The sequence below is a fragment of the Taudactylus pleione genome, unplaced genomic scaffold (assembly GCF_031769625.1).
Source record: "Taudactylus pleione unplaced genomic scaffold, aTauple2 ptg000250l, whole genome shotgun sequence".
In the NCBI taxonomy this organism is placed as follows: domain Eukaryota; kingdom Metazoa; phylum Chordata; class Amphibia; order Anura; family Myobatrachidae; genus Taudactylus; species Taudactylus pleione.
The window spans coordinates 7,350,473-7,372,761 of NW_028284652.1; the positions used below are offsets into that span (position 1 = coordinate 7,350,473).

The 22,289-nt window shown below is 42.6% G+C and overlaps 2 pseudogenes; both read left to right on the forward strand.

The window, feature by feature from the left end:
• The first annotated feature begins 20,994 nt into the window (after positions 1 to 20,994).
• LOC148515371 (5S ribosomal RNA) lies at positions 20,995 to 21,113 on the forward strand (annotated as a pseudogene).
• A 280-nt stretch (positions 21,114 to 21,393) lies between these two features.
• LOC148515372 (5S ribosomal RNA) lies at positions 21,394 to 21,512 on the forward strand (annotated as a pseudogene).
• The last annotated feature ends 777 nt before the right edge of the window (positions 21,513 to 22,289 follow it).

Here is a 22,289-nt window from a genome sequence, read left to right on the forward strand (position 1 = left end):
GAACGCAGTTGCCTATACGCACGCAATTGGTCAATTAATTCGCCCCGCATATGCATCGCAGTGCATGTGAGCAAGCCAGCCGCTGCATTCAGAACTGCAATTGCTGAGGCTACGCAGACCCAAGGCAGGTGATTGACAGGAAGTGCCCTTTGTGGGTGGTCAGGGGGGGGTGGTCAGGGGAATGCAGGCGTGCCAGTGCGTTTCAACACCGTTGCATGGGCATGCATTAATTATCTCATAGCGTGCACATAAGTAAGCAATTCATGAGTGAGGTCTGGGCTTCTCTAACTGTCCGATGTTACTTGATGTTACTGATTGTTTCACTATATTGGTCAAGTATATGGATGCGAGTAAAGGGAAGTGGGCATCCTTATGTCAGGCTGAGATCAAAATGCGAATGCACACATTTAAATAACACCGCTGATATTAGCAAAGCAGTTGCGTGCATATAAGCAGAATAGCGATCCGTAGTGAATCAGGCCCTTAATGGAGTTGAATTTAGGAAACTACTGCATCTTAGCTGATTGCACACATCAGCTGATCGGGTCACAGAGAGGAGATCAACGATCAGCTGTCTGGAGCAGAGAAGTTTTATTTCTTTTCTATTCCTACACCTCTGTCATCAGCCTGTGGTTTATTTAGATACACAGGCTGATGACAGGCACCGGCTGTCAAATGTCAGGCAGAGCAGAGGAAGAGTTGAGAAACCAGAGGAAAGCCGGCATAATGCTATCTCAAAATACTGTAGCGTTATTATGGCAGGACCTCCTCAGGTATTTTTTTTTTTACAATTAAAGCAGATCACATTTCCCATTACAACTATGGGAAATATGATCTGCTCACTAAAAATATGCAAATTTAAGGACTTGGAGTAGTTTTTACAAAAACTGCTATAAACCCCTTTAATAAATTTTTTTTTTATAAAGTATTCTTTTTTAAAATTTTTCCAATTTTAAACATATACAAAATAAAACATACACACAATAAACAAAAAGAACATTTCATATTCAGTATTCCTGAGCAACAAGTAATAGAAGATGAAATAAGGAAATCATGTTATAAACCAAAATGAAATCAATCATATAAATTATAGCTATAGCTAAGTCAGAGGGGATGCATATCTCGACTCTATCCATCTTTTATACTCTGCTTTATGGGTAAGGTCTAAATATCTCTCATGTTCCACAGTAGCATTAACCAAAGAAACCCACTCCTGAAATTCAGGCCCACTAGGAGCCAAACATGATCGAGCCAAACAGACTTTTGCCAGAGCACATAAATGAATCGCAAATTGAGTGCTGTAACGGTCCAGCTCATCATCTTCTCTATCCTCCAAACTACAGAATTTCGGCATAAATACTGTAATAGGAATACTGGTGTCGAAGCTGGTTTAGTGGCTGAGACAGAATCGGTGTAAAATTAGCTTGGAGTGACGCCATCTTGCGAATGGAAACGAGACTCCATCTTACAAATAAGAATCTGTACAACGCCATTTTAAGTTACAACTCACGAGCTAAGTACAGATGGCAATGTTTTTGGTACTGGGGACAACCTTGCATAGAGAAATACCAAAACAACTAGAGAAACAGCCTCCTGAGAAAAGTAAATAGAAAAGACAATACACCAGGAGCTGTGGGTGTTTTTGCATGTAAAGGGAGAGACCCCACATGTGGGTAGGTGTAGCTGTGGCAATTGGTTGGGGGTCTCCACCCTGTTTGAGAGTGAATCTCATTACTAATAAAACATTGCATTGCAGTTTAAAAATGATTGAGATATATATATATATATGTATATATATATATATATTAAATCCATCATAAATAGAATCACATGCATAAACACCGCACATTATGCACAGGTGCGCTGTTAACATGACACACATTAGCGAATGCACAATATCCTGCATGCGAACGCTGTTTATTAGCTGCATGTGTGCACATCTGCCCCAAATCAGATAAATCTAACTAGCATCTTTACCCAAACCCCTAATACTTGCACAATGCACACCCACATAAAAGATTCCATAGCTTGAAAGTATAAGATTCAAGATTTATTCAGTTATTATTATTACTAATGTTGTGAAATAAAGATTATTTGGTATCTAAGGTTTAATACATGATAAGTAAGCCGTGTTTGGTGTTATACTGATCTGTACTTTCTCAACAGCTTTCCAGTATCATCGGTGTGAAGATCGCAACATGCATTCTCAACTTATGGACTGTAGAGATATTAAGCACCAAAATGTGTTTTGTGAAACCAACAGCTTAGATTTGCATGCAGGGGGAATAGAGGAGACAATAGGCTGTTGGAGGCTGACCTGTGTCCATTTGAATCAACCTGTTAAATGTCCTGTAACAAACGCACCGTGATGGGGAACCAATGGGATCAGCAACAAACCTCTCTATTGTGTTGTCTGTTTCTGTAAGGGTATAAATGCGTGTGTTGTGACCCCAGTCTGGAGTCTTCTTGCTGATTGCTGATTGACGGAGGTTTCTTGCTGATGCCGGTATCTGGTCCAGAGCACGTGCGTATGTATAACTGTATCTCTGGGGCTGTATAATTTATTTGCTCTAAATTGTACTTAGATCACAGCGTGTAACTATCTGTATTTTACTTGAATAATACTTTGTGCTTTGGAACCACATGTTCAAGGTCTAAAGTCTTTATTTTACTGTATGACTGCGTACGCAAATAGCGTCAATTTTAGAGGTTTATAGGCAGGTTTTAGAAGGTATAGGTAGGAGCGTATAGAAGTTCAAATTCAGTATCCTTACTGGTGTGAGATATAGCAGCCCATACCTTAGTCCAAAAAACCTTAACCACCGAACATTCCCACAATAAATACCAAAATGTGCCCTGAATAATACCACATTTAGGACAGAGATCAGACTGTCTACCTCCAAAACGTACCAATCTCACAGGGGTTAAATATGCTCTATGTAAAATAGTTGTATCTGCTGAAAACATATAGACGCAGTAGCCTTGCATGGAAACCCTAAAGCTGATTCCCACTCCTCATCACTGAGAACACCGACTACAGATTCCCAACCTCTACGCAGTGTGGCTAAACCATCCCCATGATGCGATGACATCATATAAGAATATACAATTGACACTGACTCCGAGGACCTAAAGATAACACAAATTCTTTTACTGGAGAATTGGAAATAGAAGGAGGAACATCCTGAAATTGGGCAGTTAGGGCATAGCAAAAACCTATAGAAATATGTAGCCGGAAGATTAAATTCTTCCTTCAGTTGATTAAAAGATTTCAAAACCCCATTTAAATATAACTGTCCCACTGTACCAATACCTCTTTTATCCCAAACCCGTCTAATAGAATGAGTGTCCAATTCAGAGAAACAACACGAACACCACAAGGGGGTGTCCGGATCAATCCCATCAAACTGGATTAGTGTATGTACCTCTCGCCATATTTTAATTGCTTGAACAAGTAGGGGAGGACTACGCCTGGAAATCTTACCACTTAGCAAGGCCTGCAGTGGGGTATGTCCCGGCATTGCCCGCGACACAAAGAGAGTAAGTAAGGAGTCAGCATGGCTGTCATGCAACCAAGACCGTACATGAGCCAACTGTGCAGCATAGTAGTAGAATCGAAAATGCGGAAGGGCCATACCACCACTCACCCTGGATCTAGTGAGAGCATCAATTTTCAATCGAGGCCTCTTACCTTCCCAAATAAGAGAAGAAAGCATACTATTTAATTTCCGAAATATAGATGCAGGAATATATACTGGGGACTGTTGAAATATATAGTGAAATTTGGGTTGCAACACCATTTTTATCAGGTTCACTCTACCCATAATTGTAAGAGGAGGCTTAGTCCAAGAACCAATCTTCTCCCTCAAATAAATGAACAACGACATTAAATTCAAATCTATAAAGTCTCCTGTTCGATTAGATATCCAGACCCCCAAATATTTAAATCTAGGAACCCAACAAAGAGGCAAAGGCATCTCAGGATGAACAGGAGGAGCACCCCTCAATGGTAATATAAAAGATTTACCCCAATTAGTAATATGGCCTGAATAGCCGCTAAACTCTGCAAATTCTTTGAGAACCACGGGCATGGTTTTCCTATAATATTTAAGGAACAAAAGTAGCTCATCTGCGTATAAAGCTATTGTATCAACTCTAGTCCACAGCTGTAATCCCACAACATTGGAGTGATCCCGCAGAATACATGCCAGTGGTTCTATTGCTAGGGCAAAAAGGGATAAAGGACAACCCTGTCTCGTACCACGAAATAATGAAAATGGAGGGGAAATAAAACCGTTAACAGATATTCTAGCACTGCGTCTATCATATATAAATTGTACCCATTTGAGGAAGACTGGCCCCAGCCCCTTCCATCGTATAACATCCCACAAATAGGGCCATTTGACCGTGTCAAAAGTTTTTGCCGCAATGACTGAAGCTGATGCCTGCAAATGAGTGTAAAGACGTCTAATGTTTATTGAGGTAGATTTACCAGGCATAAAACCGGTCTGATCCGGATGCACTATAAAGGCAATAACCTGGTTAAGTCTCAGGGACAATATTTTTGCAAGTATTTTGGCATCGGTGGGGATCAGTGATATTGGTCTATAGGCATCAGGGAATCTAGGATCCTTCCCAGGCTTTGGCAAGACAATAATGACAGCCTCCTACATAGAGCACGGAAATACACCTTCCTCATACAAATATTAAACAAATGAAACAATCTAGGAATAAATATCCCAGCATGTTTTTTATATAATTAAATCGGTATGCCGTCATTACCTGGGGCTTTGCCGCCAGGGAAGGACTTAATAGCAACCTCTATCTCCTCCAGGGTGAATGGTGCATCAAGAAAGGCATGTGCCTCAGGCGACAATGAAGGTAACCTAATATTAGCCACATAAGACTGCAGTTCGGCCATAGAACAGGACAACCTAGTACTATATAGAAAGTGAGGTCAGCTATATCTGAAGTAGTTGTAACAACTGTACCATCAGGACGCACAAGCTCAGCAACGATCGGAGATGGACGATCAGCATGTACTAGGTGTGCAAGAGAACTCCCTGTCCTATCTGCATTCACATAGTATGTATGCGATTTAAATAATAGACTACACATATTCCTATCCAAGATATGAGCTGTCCACACAGACTGAGCTGCCAACCAATGGATCCTAGACGTATCCAGTCACGCAAATAGACTAGTTCCAATCGATGTGACTCTGATTCAAGTTCGGCTTCTTTCCTTCTATAAAACAACTTCAGTTCAGCAACACGCTTAATCAGAGTACCTCGCATATATGCCTTAAAGGAGTCCCACACAACTGCCACTGAGGCAGAGCCGATGTTATCCTCAAAATATGCATCCCACAGAGCCTCTAACTCAGAACCAGCTTTCACTTGAATAAGCCAGAAGGGATGTAACTTCCAAAATACTTGACCTCTAGGACTATCTACCTCCAAGGAAATCATGAGGGGAGAATGATCAGACACCCCTCTGGCTTTATAAGTAATGTGACATATTTTGGGGATCAGACTGGGGGAAATCAAAGCCAAATCAATTCTAGTCCGACTTAACTGAATTTAACACAAAGGAGACAGATTTTCTAATTAAAATCGAGACCTCCCTGGATGATGATGTGTGGGAGGCGTTGTATGCCCAGCCCACCCATGGCCGTCGAAGAGAGAAGAGTCTACCACCAACTAAATGGGTCTCTGTTAAACAAATGATATCAGTGTTATATTGTTTAAGCATCTTCTGTACCAGAGAGCATTTAACTTTATTATTAATTCCACAGACATTCCATGTAAGAAAATTTACCCTAGACATAGCACAATGGAGAGCCCATAACTGCAAATTTCATCACATTTCCCCCTCGAAAGCAGCTTACAGAAACACAAAAAAAAATAACACCTAATATAGCGCCAAATATAAAAATAAAAGGAAAACTCCCAATCCTCCTCTACCCCCCACCCAGTATACCACCCCCAACATCGGCATACCTATATCCCAAACACACACAAATTATAAAATTTAACTGATATCAAACCCACAGTTATTGCAAGGGAGCCCCCCGGCAATAAAAATAAACAAAAAAACAGCACAATAGACACATATAATTAAATCTATACCTTACACATCAAAGTTAGAAAAACAAAATATAGAATGTTGGTAAATTACTTCAAGAAAAAAAAGAACTATTATATAACAGCAATAAACACGTAGAAGTTCAGGTTGGAGCCAATTGACGATTCCCCGGAGCGTAACGATCTAGACACGTAGTCGCCTCCCGTGGAGTTGAAAAAAATTTAGATTCCCCATCCACCACAATCCGGAGTTTGGATGGGAATAGCATAGCATATCATAAATTAAGGTCTCTGAGTCTACGCTTAATAGGAATTGAGCCCTATCCTTTTGGACCTCCATTGCAAAATTCGGGAAAGTAGAAATCTTCACGCCATTTCTAGACAAAGGACCTTTAATGCGTCCCAGCTGTAACACTGCATCCCAGTCTTTATAATTTAGCATTTTCACAATAAAGGTGCGAGGTGGAGCACCAGGCGGAGGGCGGCGAGCAGAAACACGGTGCGCCCTTTCCACAGCAAATTGTAAGGTAAAAGAGTCCCTGCCATAGGATTCAACAAGCCATGTTTCCAGAAATGATTCAGGACTACATTTTACATTTCTGCAGCTTCTGCCTGGCTTTCTCTGTGTGTTGCTGATATATTATATAGCTTCACAGTTTCTGACTGGTTTTGTGCTCCTCCAGCCCTCCCTGCCTGCATATTATATTAACACAGCTCCTGCCTGGCTCTTTGTGGGACTGGGGAAACAGACCGGAGTCTCACCATCACATTATTTTAGTAAAAATAATATTGATAAATATGCTTGTAAGTGATTGCATGCAGAAACAAGGGTGCTCTTGTGCCTCATTATACACTGCAATGCAGACACTAGGTTTTGTTGTGCTGGTCCACATTCCTTGGCTGAGGAAGCTCCACAGCCTTTCCTTCCCCATGGGTTTACCATATCCTTGGAGGTTGAACTATTCTTTCAATGAGGCACCTTTTGTCACAGCCAGGGTATTTCAGCATGGTGCTAGGCGGGTGTTACCTGTGAGGTCGTTGTGGCGCGGGCTGTCTGGTGGCGGAGCTGGTGTCTGGTGGGGGGCTTTGGCTGCGCGCGTTGCTGTGCGGGCCTGTTGTCACTCTGCACTGGTAAGGCCTGGCGGTGTCTCCGTTCCGTTTGGCATGGGCGTCGCCATCTTGCCTTCTGGCCATGTGATGCGGCTGGCCAATCCTGGTGAGTCACATGTTCCCTCTGGCCAGTACAGCATGGCATGGGGTATTTAGGAAGGGTCAGTGCCTTCCTTCTTTACCAGTGCAACGTGTATCTCAGCCTAGCTGAGAGGGAGTTCTCTGTGCTTATCCTGTTCCTGTGAATTCGCAGTCTGCCTGTCAGCTCCTAGCTTCCGCTGGACTACCTCGCTTCCTCCATCACCCTTGCCCATACCTGAGTGCCTGAGCCTGCTGACATCCTGCTCATTGCCTTAGTTCACTACCTGCATACCTGGCTATTATTTTCCTGCATCACTACCTGCACACCTGGACAGCTCTAATTGTTTCTACTTGGACATTAACCCATTACTCCCACCACAGAACTCTTGTGCACATTTATATATTCCTGGACTTTTATTTACTGCCATATTTTATGTCTACTCAAGCACTTATTAAAAAACCTATTTTTTTATTCAAACCAGCTTCTGTGATCGCTCCTGCTACCACCCCGGGTCCACAAATAACCCAGAACATAACAGTTTGCACTGGCCCCATGGAGCCGGCCACGGATCAGGAGTCAAGAGTGGATTTGTTCCGGTGCATTTCTGGTCATTTAGAAAATCTGGAAAACATGCAGCATCAGATGGCTCAATTTCTGCAAGAGATGTCCAAGCGACAGGATAGTTTGCAAACTTCCTTTTCTACCCCTGTAATACCAGCATCTACATCCGCATCAGCGTCTGGGAATATAGGAGGCAGATCATCTCCCCGCTTACATCTTCCTTTACCAAGTAAATTTGACGGCAACCCTAAACTCTGCCGAGGATTCCAAATCAGTGTGACATACATTTTACCCTGCAGCCTGACAACTTTCTAACTGCAAGAACTAAAGTGGCTTATATAGTCTCTTTGTTATCCGGCCAGGCCTTAGAATGGGCTTCCCCACTCTGGGAGCGCTCAGATCCGCTGCTGGATAATTACGCAGGCTTTGTGTCATCTTTCAGGAGGATTTTCGATGAACCTGGGCGTACTGTATCAGCATCATCAAATATCATGACACTGAGACAAGGGGTCCGTCCTGTCAGTCAATATGCCGTGCAATTTAAAATTTTAGCATCAGAGCTCAAATGGAATGAGGAAGCCCTCACCTCGGCCTTCTGGCATGGGTTGTCAGACCGACTAAAGGATGATCTAGTCACTCGAGAGCTTCCTACTAATCTGAACGACATGATTTCGTTGTGTATCAAAGTTGACCTACGCTTCAGGGAACGTCAGGCTGAAAAACACAGAACTGACCGGCAAAGGTCATTTGCCCCCTCCATTTCTACCTGTCCCATTCCTTCTCCTACTGAAGAGGAGCCTATGCAGGTGAATCATACACACCTCTCCAAAGAAGAATGTCAGAGAAGAATGCAAAAGAACCTCTGTCTGTACTGCGGAGAGTCTGGTCACCTGCTGATCTCCTGTCCCCGTAAACCGGGAAATGCCAAATCCTAACTGACCCTGGAGACATCAAGTTAAGAGTTATGAGCCCGTCTCCAAAAATTAAAGATTTCACAATTACCCTAGCGTTGGATCTTAAACCCAAACCTGTCTTTGCTACTGCTCTACTTGACTCGGGAGCAGCCAGAAATTTCATAACGTCTAGTTTCATAGATAAATTTCAGATTCCCTGTTCGTCTCTCAACCATGCCATCTCTCTGACCTCTATAGACGGACGCCCTCTAACTAACGGGATAGTCACCAAGGAGATTCAACCAGTATTGGTCCGAATTGGGGCACTTCATTCTGAGTCCTTAAAATTTCTGGTGATATCAGAGGCCTCTCAAGAAATTGTTCTTGGTCTACCCTGGTTGCGTCAACATAATCCCAGGATTGATTGGAGTTCTATGCAGATTCTGTCATGGGGTATGGACTGTCAGAAATCCTGTCTTCCAAAAATTCGACCTGTAAGAAAGACAGTTCCATTAGTTTCTTCTGCCATTCCCAAGGAATATCAGATGTTCACCGACGTGTTCTCTGAGCAGCAAGCAAATACCTTACCTCCTCATAGGGAATGGGACTGTCCAATTGAATTGATACCTGATAAGACACCACCTCGTAGTCGTACCTATCCGCTGTCCTTACCTGAGACTCAAGCCATGACCGAGTACTTCCGGGACAACCTGGCAAAGGGGTTCATTCGCCCCTCTACTTCACCTGCCGGAGCTGGGTTTTTCTTCGTTGGCAAGAAGGACGGTGGTCTAAGACCATGTATCGATTACCGAGGCCTTAATGACATTACTGTAAAGAATCGATACCCTCTTCCCCTGATTACTGAGTTGTTTGATAGGGTCAAGGGCTCTGTCATTTTTTCGAAATTAGATCTGAGAGGGGTTTACAACCTCATTCGTAACCGAGCTGGCGATGAATGGAAGACCGCTTTTAATACCAGAGATGGAAATTTCGAATATTTAGTAATGCCTTTTGGATTGTGCAACGCCCCTGCTGTCTTTCAGAGTTTCATTAATGAGATATTCCGGGATCTGTTATATGTTTCGGTTGTTGTCTATCTGGATGACATACTGATTTTTTCACCCTCTGTGGCTAAACATCAAGAACATGTTAAAGAAGTTTTGACCCGTTTGAGAGAAAACCACCTTTACTGCAAACTGGAGAAGTGCGTCTTTGGTGTGCCCAGTGTACCTGTTCTCGGCTATGTTATCTCTGGCTCCAGCTTGGAAATGGACCCCAAGAAGGTATAAGCAATTCTGGATTGGACCCGACCTCAGACACTGAAAGCCATCCAGAGATTGTTGGGCTTCGTCAATTATTATAGACGCTTCATCAAGGGATTTTCTACATTGCTGGCTCCCATTACAGCCTTGACCCGCAAAGGTGCTAATCCTTCCCAATGGTCACCTGAGGCAGAGTCTGCCTTTCATCTTCTAAAACAGGCCTTTATCACAGCACCAGTTCTTCGACAACCAGATCTGGACAGGCCTTTTTTGTTGGAAGTAGACGCATCATCTAAAGCTGTGGGAGCAGTCTTGTCTCAACGTTATGAGGACAACTGAGTCCATCCGTGTGGGTTCTTTTCTAAAAAAATTTCACCTGCCGAAAGGAACTTCACCATAGGTGAGCAAGAGCTACTAGCTGTTAAGTTGGCGATGAAGGAATGGAGATATTTACTAGAAGGTGCTAAGTTCCCATTTACTATATTTACGGACCATAGAAATCTCCTATTTCTCAAAAACCTTCAATGTGTGAGTCCTCGTTTAGCCCGCTGGGCAATATTCTTTACCAGGTTTCAGTTCACCCTGACCTTCCGGTCTGGAGCACTTAATCAGAAGGCTGATGCCCTATCGAGATCTCTCCTCTGTGATGATCAATCTGAAAATCAAAGCAATACCCCTGTATTGGAATCAAGAGTCGTCGCCGCATTACAGCTTCAGCCTCCTACGGGAAAATCATTTGTGGCCCCGGAATTAAGGAAGCAGCTTCTCACTTGGGCACATTCCTCTCGCTTCGCAGGGCACTCAGAAGACCTTGGACTTCCTGAAAAGACACTATTGGTGGCCTTCTATGAAGGCAGATATATTGGAGGTACATCTCTTCCTGCTCCTCCTGTGTCCAGCATAAATCATCACGACAAGCTCCAGCTGGGGAAATTGCTTCCACTACCTACTTCATCACGTCCATGGACGCATCTCTCCATGGATTTCGTCACAGACCTGCCGGTCTATCAAGGCTTCAACACTATCTGGGTTGTAATAGACCGATTCTCTAAGATGGTCCACTATATACCATTGAAGAAGTTACCTTCTGCCCCTGACTTGGCACAGTTGTTTGTCTAACACATATTTAGTCTACATGGCCTTCCTGCTGAAGTTGTCTCTGACCATGGTATGCAGTTTACTGCCAAATTCTGGAGGGCTTTGTGTTGTTCTTCAAGTGAAGTTAAACTTTTCCACGGCCTACCATCCGCAAAGCAACGGCTCCACCAAGAGAGTTAATCAAGATCTAGAGACTTTCTTAAGAATTTTTATGTCATCTTCCCAGGACAATTGGGCTGTCTTGCTGCCATGGGCCGAGTTTGCACACAATGCTTCCTACCACTCATCAACTAACCAAACGCCATTTCAGGTTGTTTATGGCCTTCATCCTCGTGTTTCTGAATTCCGAAGCCTGCCTGTTTTTGATGTTACGGCTGTGGAGGACACGGTGCTGAATTTTGCTGCCATCTGGACTCAAGTACGGTCTGATTTGTTGAAGGCATCCTCTCGCTATAAGACCCAGGCCGATAAGAAGCATAGAATAGTTCCACGCATGCAAGTAGGAAACCAGGTCTGGTTGTCTACTCGGAACCTTCGTCTAAGAGTTCCTTCTATGAAATTTGCACCCCGCTTCATCGGTCCCTTCACCATAACAGAAGTCATTAATCCAGTGGCCTACCGTTTACAGTTACCCCCATACCTAAAAATTCCTAATTCCTTCCATGTTTCCTTATTAAAGCCCCTGGTCCTGAATAAGTTCCATAATGCTCTACCTGCTTCTCCTCGAGTCCAGACGGAGAGAGAAGTTGAGTTTGAGGTCACCCAGGTCTTGGACTCTCGTCTGCGCAGAGGTCATCTACAGTATTTGCTGGACTGGAAAGGTTATGGTCCAGAGGAACGTTGCTGGACCGATGCTCGTGATGTCCATGCTCCCACGCTCATCAGGAGATTCCATTCTGCCCATCCGGAGAAGCCTGGTGAGTGTCCTGAGGCCACCCCAAAAGGGGGGGTACTGTCATGGCCAGGGTATTTCAGCATGGCGCTAGGCGGGTGTTACCTGTGAGGTCGTTGTGGCACGGGCTGTCTGGTGGCGGAGCTGGTGTCTGGCGGGGGGCTTTGGCTGCACGCTTTGTTGTGCGGGCCTGTTGTCACTCTGCGCTGGTAAGGCCTGGCGGTGTCTCCGTTCCGTTTGGCATGGGCGACGCCATCTTGCCTTCTGGCCATGTGATGCGGCTGGCCAATCCTGGTGAGTCACATGTTCCCTCTGGCCAGTACAGCACGGCATGGGGTATTTAGGAAGGGTCAGTGCCTTCCTTCTTTGCCAGTGCAACATGTATCTCAGCCTAGCTGAGAGGGAGTTCTCTGTGCTTATCCTGTTCCTGCGAATTCGCTGTCTGCCAGTCTGCCTGTCAGCTCCTAGCTTCCGCTGGACTACCCCACTTCCTCCATCACCCTTGCCCATACCTGAGTGCCTGAGCCTGCTGATATCCTGCTCATTGCCTTAGTTCACTACCTGCATACCTGGCTATTATTTTCCTGCATCACTACCTGCACACCTGTACAGCTCTAATTGTTTCTACTTGGACATTAACCCATTACTCCCACCACAGAACTCTTGTGCACATTTATACATTTATATATTCCTGAACTTTTATTTACTGCCATATTTTATGTCTACTCAAGCACTTATTAAAAAACCTAGTTTTTTATTCAAACCCGCTTCTGTGATCACTCCTGCTACCACCCCGGGTCCACAAATAACCCAGAACATAACACCTTTTACACCTGCCAGTGGGGGCGATTCAACTGTTTAGCCGGCAGCTATTTTTTAAATCAATTGTTCCTCCATCTGAGCGTGATAGTCGCAGGCCCCGGTATTTCCCAGGAGGGTGTGAGCAAAAATGTGCAAGAAATCCATGGTTAGGGTGCCCTAACCACAGATATGGTGCCCTAACCTGGACTTTAGGCAGTTTTAGCCGTTTTACACGGCTATACACGGTATGATAGGGCGATAATGAGCGCCTAGAACAATTGAATTGCAAAACTGGGCACTCATTAATTATCACCACCCTTGCAACAATTGAATCATCCACATTTTATTTCTACCAGTGTAATCCAAACATTGATATGTACGATAGGGACACATACTAAAGACAGACTTAGAAACCTATACTCTCCCAGTGTATAGCTCCTAGATCTTACAATCTAACTTTGTTGTTTCCAAGAATTTCTTTCCTATTCATGGTGTATTGGATGGAGACCTCTGTGAATAATTAAGGCGTAACAGTAAAAAATAGTAATATATGGTAGCCCTATATTCACCCTCTCTCACCTCAGGTCAGATGCCCTGCGGACCTGTTTCCATCTGAGTATTCCATTTTAACCTATACCTCAGGGTTGGACTGGCCCACAGAGGTACAGGGGAAATCCCCGGTGGGCCCGACTGCCTGTGGGCCCACACTTCCTCCTCTAGGTTTCAGGTTCCAGACCTCAAATTACCCTACCACTGCATTTCCCCAGTGGGCCCTTCATGTCCCAGTCCAACACAGCTATACCTTGTCCCTCGTCTTTGTTTTTGTATGACAATCATTCAAGAAAATATGTTGAAAAAAGACAGACTCATTGGTCCTTTATCTGCTGATTTATTTGCGGCATAGATGAGGCTTTACTGAGCTGTATATTTCTATAAAAGCTAAAAAGTGTATTTTAATGAAGATGGCATTTTATAGCATAGTAATCTGGTCTCTCAAAGTTCAGCAAGTCCAATTTTTAGAATGTCGGAGTGTCGTTGTTATACATATGGAAACAAGTAACCATAGGAATGACATTCGTAAATTACCTTCATAGTCCTCATTCAAAAATATACAGTACAGTATCTGATCAGTTATGATGAATAAAAATTATTCATGTACACGACCTTTGCAGGACAAAGCAATATCTCTAGATGGGGACCTACTTGTAGAATAGTTCTTGTGGAAAGTGAGTGACATGTATACATGTGTCCTGTTCTAGCTGATCATCTATGTAATGGTGCATTCACACGGTACGATCAGTCAGCGATAACGATATGTGGTGTGCTGGATGATCGTTATCGTTCATCCAGCACACCACCAACCCACCGACAGGCCAGCGACCTGCCATCAATGATCGCGGGTCCCTATGTAACATGGTCGATATCGGCCAGATTGGCCTGTATGCACGGGCGATGGTCGATATCGTTATCATCCATACGTGCCCACGCATCGCTTGTCGTTGGACACCAAAAAATTAACGATCGGAACGATAACGATATGGTCGATATTGTTATTGTTCATATCGTACAATTTTATTGTACCGTGTTTACCCACCATAAGACAAGACTTTTCAGGTTACTGGGCAATATAAATATTGGGGCTGATGCAGAAAGCATGCAGGTCCATATTGTGGACGGATCATGAGTGTTTTCGCCCTGCACATGCTCTAGAGTCATGTGCATGCATCTATGGGTCATTCAGAGGACCTCATTCAGATCCGCTCGCAAGCGGGTCAATGGTGGTGCACTGAGTACGCGCCAGGTGTGCACGGCGCGTGCGCAAGCCCCGGAGCGAGATAAATTCTCTCACTCTGGGGCTCGCTACAAAAGGGGCGGCTGTCGATGTTGATAGAAAGCTCGCCCCGTTTTGTAGGCGTGTTGGGGGGGTGACCAGGCAAACTGAGGCGTTCCTGAAGGAACACCTGCCATTTGTAGGCGGCCCTACTGACATCACCAGTGATGTCAGTAGGGTGCTTCCTGCTCTGTTAGAGCAGGAAGCTGCCTGGGGCTTGCGGTAGACGAGAACCCTACCACAAGGGTCTCGTCGCAAGCCCCGATGGTTGCGATCGTCTTGACCATCCGACCATCAACCTGGCTACACGCTAAAGCTGTGGGTGGTCACCCACAGCTTAGCAAACGGCCAGGAGGCAGGCTCTTTACAAAGAAGCGGCCGCCCTCATTCAGAGCGAGTGCTCGCATTTTGCGAGCGGCTCTGAATGAGGTCCAGAGTCTTTTGCATCTCAGTCACATCTCTACTGTCAAAGCTGGATAATTGGCTGAGACAAGATCAGTTTAAAATTGAAGCATGCATGACGCCATCTTGCGAATGGCAGCTAGACTCCATTTTAGAAACAAGAATCTGCAAGACGCCATTTTGCGACCAGCGTCACTTTAAGTTACAACTCACGAGCTAAGAACAGATGGCAATGTTTTTGATAATCTACCAAGGGCAACTAGAAGAACAGCCTCTTGAGAAAAAGTAAATAGAATAGACAATGCACCAGAAACTGTGAGTGCTTTACATACAAATTGGGAATCCCTGTATGCAGATAAGTATAGTTGTGGCAATTGTAATATAACCCAGGCATTGATCTACACAATTGAATGTGTCTGAATCCTAAACAGGTTTTAGCCCCACACCCAGACAGAATGGCCCCAGCTTCACAGCTGGAGGTAACACATTTGCATTGCAGTCTGAAACTGTGAGTGAGGAATGATATGTATGTGTATGTATGTACATATATATATATAAATATGATAAGTCCATCATAGATGGAATCTCATGCATAAACACCGCACATTACGCACAATGGAGCTGCTAACATGATGCTCAGTAGCGAATGCACAAATCCTGCATGCGAATGCTGTTTATTAGCATCATGCAATTGCATCTTTCACCATTTCACATACACACATTAATACGAGCAAATGCTTAAGATCCTGTATGAAAACGCTGGTTGTTAGCTTAATGCGCACGCATCTGTCCCCAGTTAACTAGCGTCTTCATATCAAACCCCGTACACTCACACATTACATATTCACTTACAAGGTTCCATTAGCATTAAGGTATAAGATTTAAGTTGGTTCAGTTAGTATAAATGCTGTAAAATAAAGATATTTGATAACTAAGGTTTTATACATGCTAAGAAAGTCGTGTTTGGTTTTGTACTGATGCGTACTCTTTCCACAGTATTCCGGTGATATCGGTGGGGAGATCGCATCATGCATTCTCGAGTTATGGACCGCAGAGACTTCAAGCTACAAAATGTAATAACTGTTATGATGTTGCAGGGGGTGGGTGGGCAGAGATCACCAGCTGTTAGAGGCTGGGTGTGTCTATTTGAACCAGCCTGTTAAATGCTCTGTAACAGATGCTTCTCCCCTGGGAACCAATGATATCAGCAAAAAACTTCTCTATTGTCCTGTCTATTCTGGGGGAGTATAAACATGTATTCTGGGTTTTAGTCTTCATGCTGAATGCTGACGGACGAGGGGTTTCTTGCTGATACCTAACATCTGGACCAGAGGTGCTGCGTATGTATACTGTACTTGGGACTGTATAATTCCTTTGCGCTAAATTGTACACATATCATAGCGTGTAACTGACTGTACTTTTACTTGAATAATACTTTGTGCTTCGGAACCACATGTTCTGAGTCTGGAGTCTCTATTTATTGTATGACTGCATACACAAATTAGCGTCATCCTTAGAGGTTTATAGAAAGGATTTTAGAAGGTACAGGCAAGGCAGGGGTATATAGAGGTTCATTTTAATATCGTCACTACTTACGGCAGAAGGGGCGCAAATAGGCTAAGATTACAGGGCCGGATTATTGGCAGGGCGACAGGGGCGGTCGTCCCAGGGCCCCCACACACTGACCCAAGCCCCGGGCCACATCCCAGATTAACCTCCCCTCCCTGCATATGGGTCCACCTCCTCGACAAAGACCCGCAAATCATGCTGGACCAACTTCTGCTACTGCCTCTGAAACCAGGAGTAGTAAGCAGTAATATATGTATATGTATATATATATGTATGTATGTATATAAACTATATATATATATATATATATATATATAATTATATATATATATATGTATATATGTGTTTGTCTATGTATCCAAACCCAGCATATGGCGGCATACCTTGTAACAAAGGACGAGCCTGGTTCATTCTTTCTTGCATATAATGCTGCTGTATGCTGGTACATGTGTGTGTGTGTATATATATATGTATATATATACATACACACTGTAAAAAGAAATGAAGATTATAGCGCCACTTTTATTATAGGCCCTCACTAATTGGAGTTCTTAATACATTTTATATATAGTGATATTTACTTATAATCAAACATATATGTGCAAATCAAACTCAGGTATATCTAAAGCACCCCCCAATAATATGGGTGTCAGCTCAACCAGAAAACCTGTAGCAGTGGCAATCTGCTAACATAGATAAGTACAATAGAAAAACTGGAACAGAGCACCTAGCGTGCCGGTATACCTTTAAATAAATATGACAAAGTGCTTAGTGATAAATGGAAAGTGCAATCGTGCTCAATATAACCTCACTTAATACATACAATATTGATATGTATATATCAAACTTAATAAATAATTGATAAAATATTTTTAGAAAATATTTCATAAAATATTTAAAACAAAATTCATATAATACTGTGTAATAATCAGTGCAATGAAGAAATGTAAAGTTGAAATCAAATCAAATAAATATATTTATTTAGAACAACAGAACTGTGGTCAAACCCATCAGGACAGTATATAAAAAAAACATGTACAAAAAGGAGTAAAAAATTTAAAAATATATAGGAGTAGCTTATCTGATCATAACAATGGTAAGTTCATGAAAGGAGAAGATGTAGAACCCGCCAACGCATTTCGTCCTTTCCTTGGACTTCTTCAAGGGATACAAGAGCTCCTCAGGGGTGTCTGATATTTATACCCCCTTCATTAGGACAAACAAGCAGAGGTCCCAGTCAGTTATGACCTCACTTCCGGTTTGGACCACCATGTGTTGTTAAATAAAAATAAAATCACTGACTTGTAAGATGGACCAATCCCATTATTAGTTAGCTATATATATATTAATAGTCATGTTTGATATTTTATTGTGAATAGTTCATAGAGTAGTAAATTGGCTCCCATGATTGGGTCCCGATATGACATCACTTCCGCCCCTCTCCACGTACAGCGCTCATTAATTCCGCCCACTTTAATGCAATGCGCGTCACTTCCGCCCATGTGAATAGGGTGCTTGTATTCTTTAACCGGATGCCGATGTTGCCGTCCATTACTTCCGCCCAGAGTCATCACTTCCGCCCTTGAGTCACAGCGGAGGACATCTTAGTACGCCACATCACATCTGCACCCGCAGCCATCTTGGTGTTCCTATTATTAGATTCATTGGTAGCCATCTTGGTACACCCGCAGATATCTTTTTTGTGCTGTTGATCTGATTTTTAAATGCAGTAGCTTTCAATTACTAAATAATACAATAAAGAAGATGTTAGTATATATATCCATCAGGCATAAGGGATGGGGAGGGGAAGTGGAAACTATTCCTTGTATATTTGTTTCTTATATCTAAACTGCTCATAAGACTTAATGTAATAAAATAATTATTATTATGTTTTAAAATAATTATAAAACAAGCTGATAAAGGGGGGGGAATTGATCATTATGGATAGATCCCAATATATCAGGGAATCAACCAGACTTCTATGGGATGCTAATTCATACATGTTATTAAATAAGAACCCCTTGGAGAAATACCTTGATGAGCTAAGGAGACTTTTAGTATGTGGATTACATAATGGGATACTTACAAAAGACGAATTTCAATATCTTCTCCAGACTAATCCCACCACCCCCATCTTTTATTTCGTCCGAAAATTCACATATCCATGGAGAATCCACCTGGAAGACCAAATATCGCAGGAATAACTTCTCTAACCTCAAATTTATCTGAATATGTGGACATTTTCCTGCAGAAATATGTTAAAGAACTTCAATGTCATCTTAAAGACACCACCAATGTACTACAGATCATAAAAGATATTGGGCCTGATTCAGAGCCGGACGCAATTAGTGCTCGCTCGTCCTGAAAATAGTGGTGGCTATTCAAATGAACCGTTCGCTGTTTGCGGTCTGTTCACGCCTCTAGGTCTGAATGAGCGAACAAAACTTGCGGTCATTTTTTGGGAAACTACGCCCCCTGGCCGCTCGCATCCTACGTCATGTCCGCTATTTATTAGATTAATCGAGTACATCGACCAAGGTATGAACTGCTCGCTATTCTTGTGGTTGGTTTTTGCTACCACAATTTTGCGAGCAGTTCTGGCTATTAAATAACCCAGTGACGTGGTCAATGACGCTGCTGTTTTAATTATGCACACCCATAAAACACCTGTTTTGACCTATAAGCACGCCTGCGTTCAGATCTCCACTCCCTGTTTTCAAGCACCTTCCCCTGTTACCACCCACATACACCTCATTCTGTCACTCAAAATATCAGGCATTCGCTATTTTGCGAGCACATGAATTTCGGCCGCACTGACTGGTTCGCGCATGCATATAACGATCCGTACACATGCGCGGTTGGGCAAACATCGCTCGGAGCGAACGAGCGGCCGCTTACGAGTGGCTCTGAATCAGGCCCATTGAGTGGAAAGATTGTTATTTTTGGGTAACAATCGATGTCCAATCTTTATATAAATGTATTGAACATTGCAAAGGGATCAATGCTTGCAGGGAATTTCTTGAATTGGATCCATCAATTAGCACCCCACACAAAGAGTTTTTATGTGACATAATGACTTTTATTCTGGATCATAATTATTTTAATTTTTTAGATGATTTTTATCGGCAAATCTGTGGTACAGCAATGGGGACCACCTTCGCACCCAGTTTTGCCAATCTTTTTATGGGGTGCAGGGAGAAAAATTATATTTATGAAAATAATCCCTTCAAAGAGAGTATCATATTGTATAAAAGGTACATAGATAACATTTTAATTATATGGGAAGGGTCTAAAGGAGTTTTTAAATTGTTTTTGGATCATATTGCTGACAATAACATGAATTTGAAAATTTACATACAATATGAATGCTACATCCATTGAGTTTCTGGACTTGGTTTTAACTGGAGAAGGGCGAAAAGTGATCACAAAGAATTTTATAAATGAAGTGGATACGAACAACTACCTCCATTACAAAAGTGGACATTTGAAGAAATGGAAGGAGAACATACCATTCTCGCAGTTCCACAAAATAAAAAGAAACTGTAGCAAAATGGAAACATGTGATGAACAAATCAAGCTCTACACTAACAGATTTCTGGAAAAAGAATATCCTCCTACGGTGTTATTGGAAGCAGAAAATAAGATCAAAATTTTGGAGAGAAACGACCTATTGGAATATAAGAATAAGAAAGGAGAAGAAAAGAAAATAATTCCCTTCATCACTACATATAATGCACAAGAGAAAATTATTAAGAACTCCTTCAGTAAACATTGGAAAATGTTCTTAATGGACCCAGTCCTAAAAGAAATTTTACCACTTAGACCCCCCATTGTCTTCAGGAAAGCAAAAAATTTGAAAGATGCCCTGGCACCCAGTATGCTAAGAAATTCCAATATTTCGAGATCCATTCCTTTACAGAATTGCCCTGGAAGCTACAAATGTGGCAGATGTAATGTATGTAAATACATACATCGACAAAGGAAAACTTTTAACAACTCCATGAATAACAAGGAATATAAAATCAAACAGCATCTTAACTGTAATTCTTCATCGGTCATATATCTTTTGGAGTGTTCCTGTGGAACAAAATATGTGGGTAAAACTAAACGCACGTTAAAACTAAGAATACAAGAACACGTACGAAACATTAGGAATAAAGTGGAAGGCCATCTGGTGTCAAAACATTTCAGTTTATGTCATAATTCAGATCCGGATGAACTCACATTTAAGGCAATTGAACAGAGGAGGAGATTTAGCCAATAAATTATCCAGAAGGGAGATGTACTGGATCTTCGAACTTGACACCATGATCCCTAAAGGATTCAACGATAGCTATGAAATAGCTCCATTTTTATAACTACAAGAGGCATATAATGATAGGAAAATACACAATGCGTCCTAATGTCATCTACAGTCAAACCACGGTTTGTACGCCCAATCTCATCTGACCTTGGAAGCTAAGCACTGTTGGGCCTGAGTAGTACTTGGATGGGAGACCTCTGGGGAAGATCGGGTACTGTAGTTCTATATGGGAGGCATAAGTGTAACCACTTGAGATCATGATACTTATTATGAATTGCTGAAATTACACTAGAAATTATTATTGAAGAATGGACATCAAATTGATTTACAAAGAGACAGCCTTCATTTAATCTGGATCATATAAAGAACTCTCATACTACTACTTGAAGATATATGAACTCTGAATATTGAAAGATAATTCCACTACTACATACATAGTCTGTCCTGCTCTACAATCAAAAGAGATATACAGAGAGGGGAAGCACACTCTGCATCCTAATGATATCTACAGTCAGACCTGGGTTCAAGCGCCCAATCTCATCTGATCCTGAAAGCTAAGCACCGTTGGGCCTGGTCAGTACTTGGATGGGAGACCTCTGGGGAAGACTAGGTACTGTAGCCATATATGGGAGTGGAGATCCTGAGATCCTGGTATCTGCTATAAACGATTGAAAATACAACTGGAAATCACCTGTGAACAAATTGATTATCCCAAACAGGTTCCGAAGAAAGTAGTCATAAGTTGGACAATAAAAGAACACCTATAACAACAATCCTAAGAGACATGAATTTTGAACATTAAGATATATCATGCTCATATACATGACTATATACAATTGCTACTTCAGAAATTTTTTTATCATGTTTCTCCTTTATTGAAACTTCTTTTATTTTTAATACTAGTATTAGCATCATTGGTTTATTCGCTTATAGGCCCGGGGCCCCCACAGACCTTCATCCGGCCCTGAAGATTAGTGAGGGCTTACCGTGGGGATGCAGACAGAATTGTGGGCTATGCAGAACTGTGCTTATGTTTGCAGAACTGTATCTAAGGGCCTGATTCAGCAAGGATCGCAGTTGCTTATATACATGCAATCGGCTGATTGTTGCGTACTGCGCATGCATACGTATCGCAGTGCACCTGCGCGAACCAGCCAGTGTGATCGGGACTGCGATTGCATTGACCATGCAGACCCATGGCAGAGTGATTGATAGGAAGTGCCATTTGTGGGTAGTGACGGGAGGATGGTCATGCATGCGTGCCAGTGCGTTGGGACGGCGTGCCAGTGCGTTGGGACGGCGTTGCATGGGCGTGCTTAAGCCACTGCGATACTATACGCAGCCTGAGGCCTCATAGCGTGCGCTGAAATAAGCAATTCCTGAGTGGGGTCTGACCTGC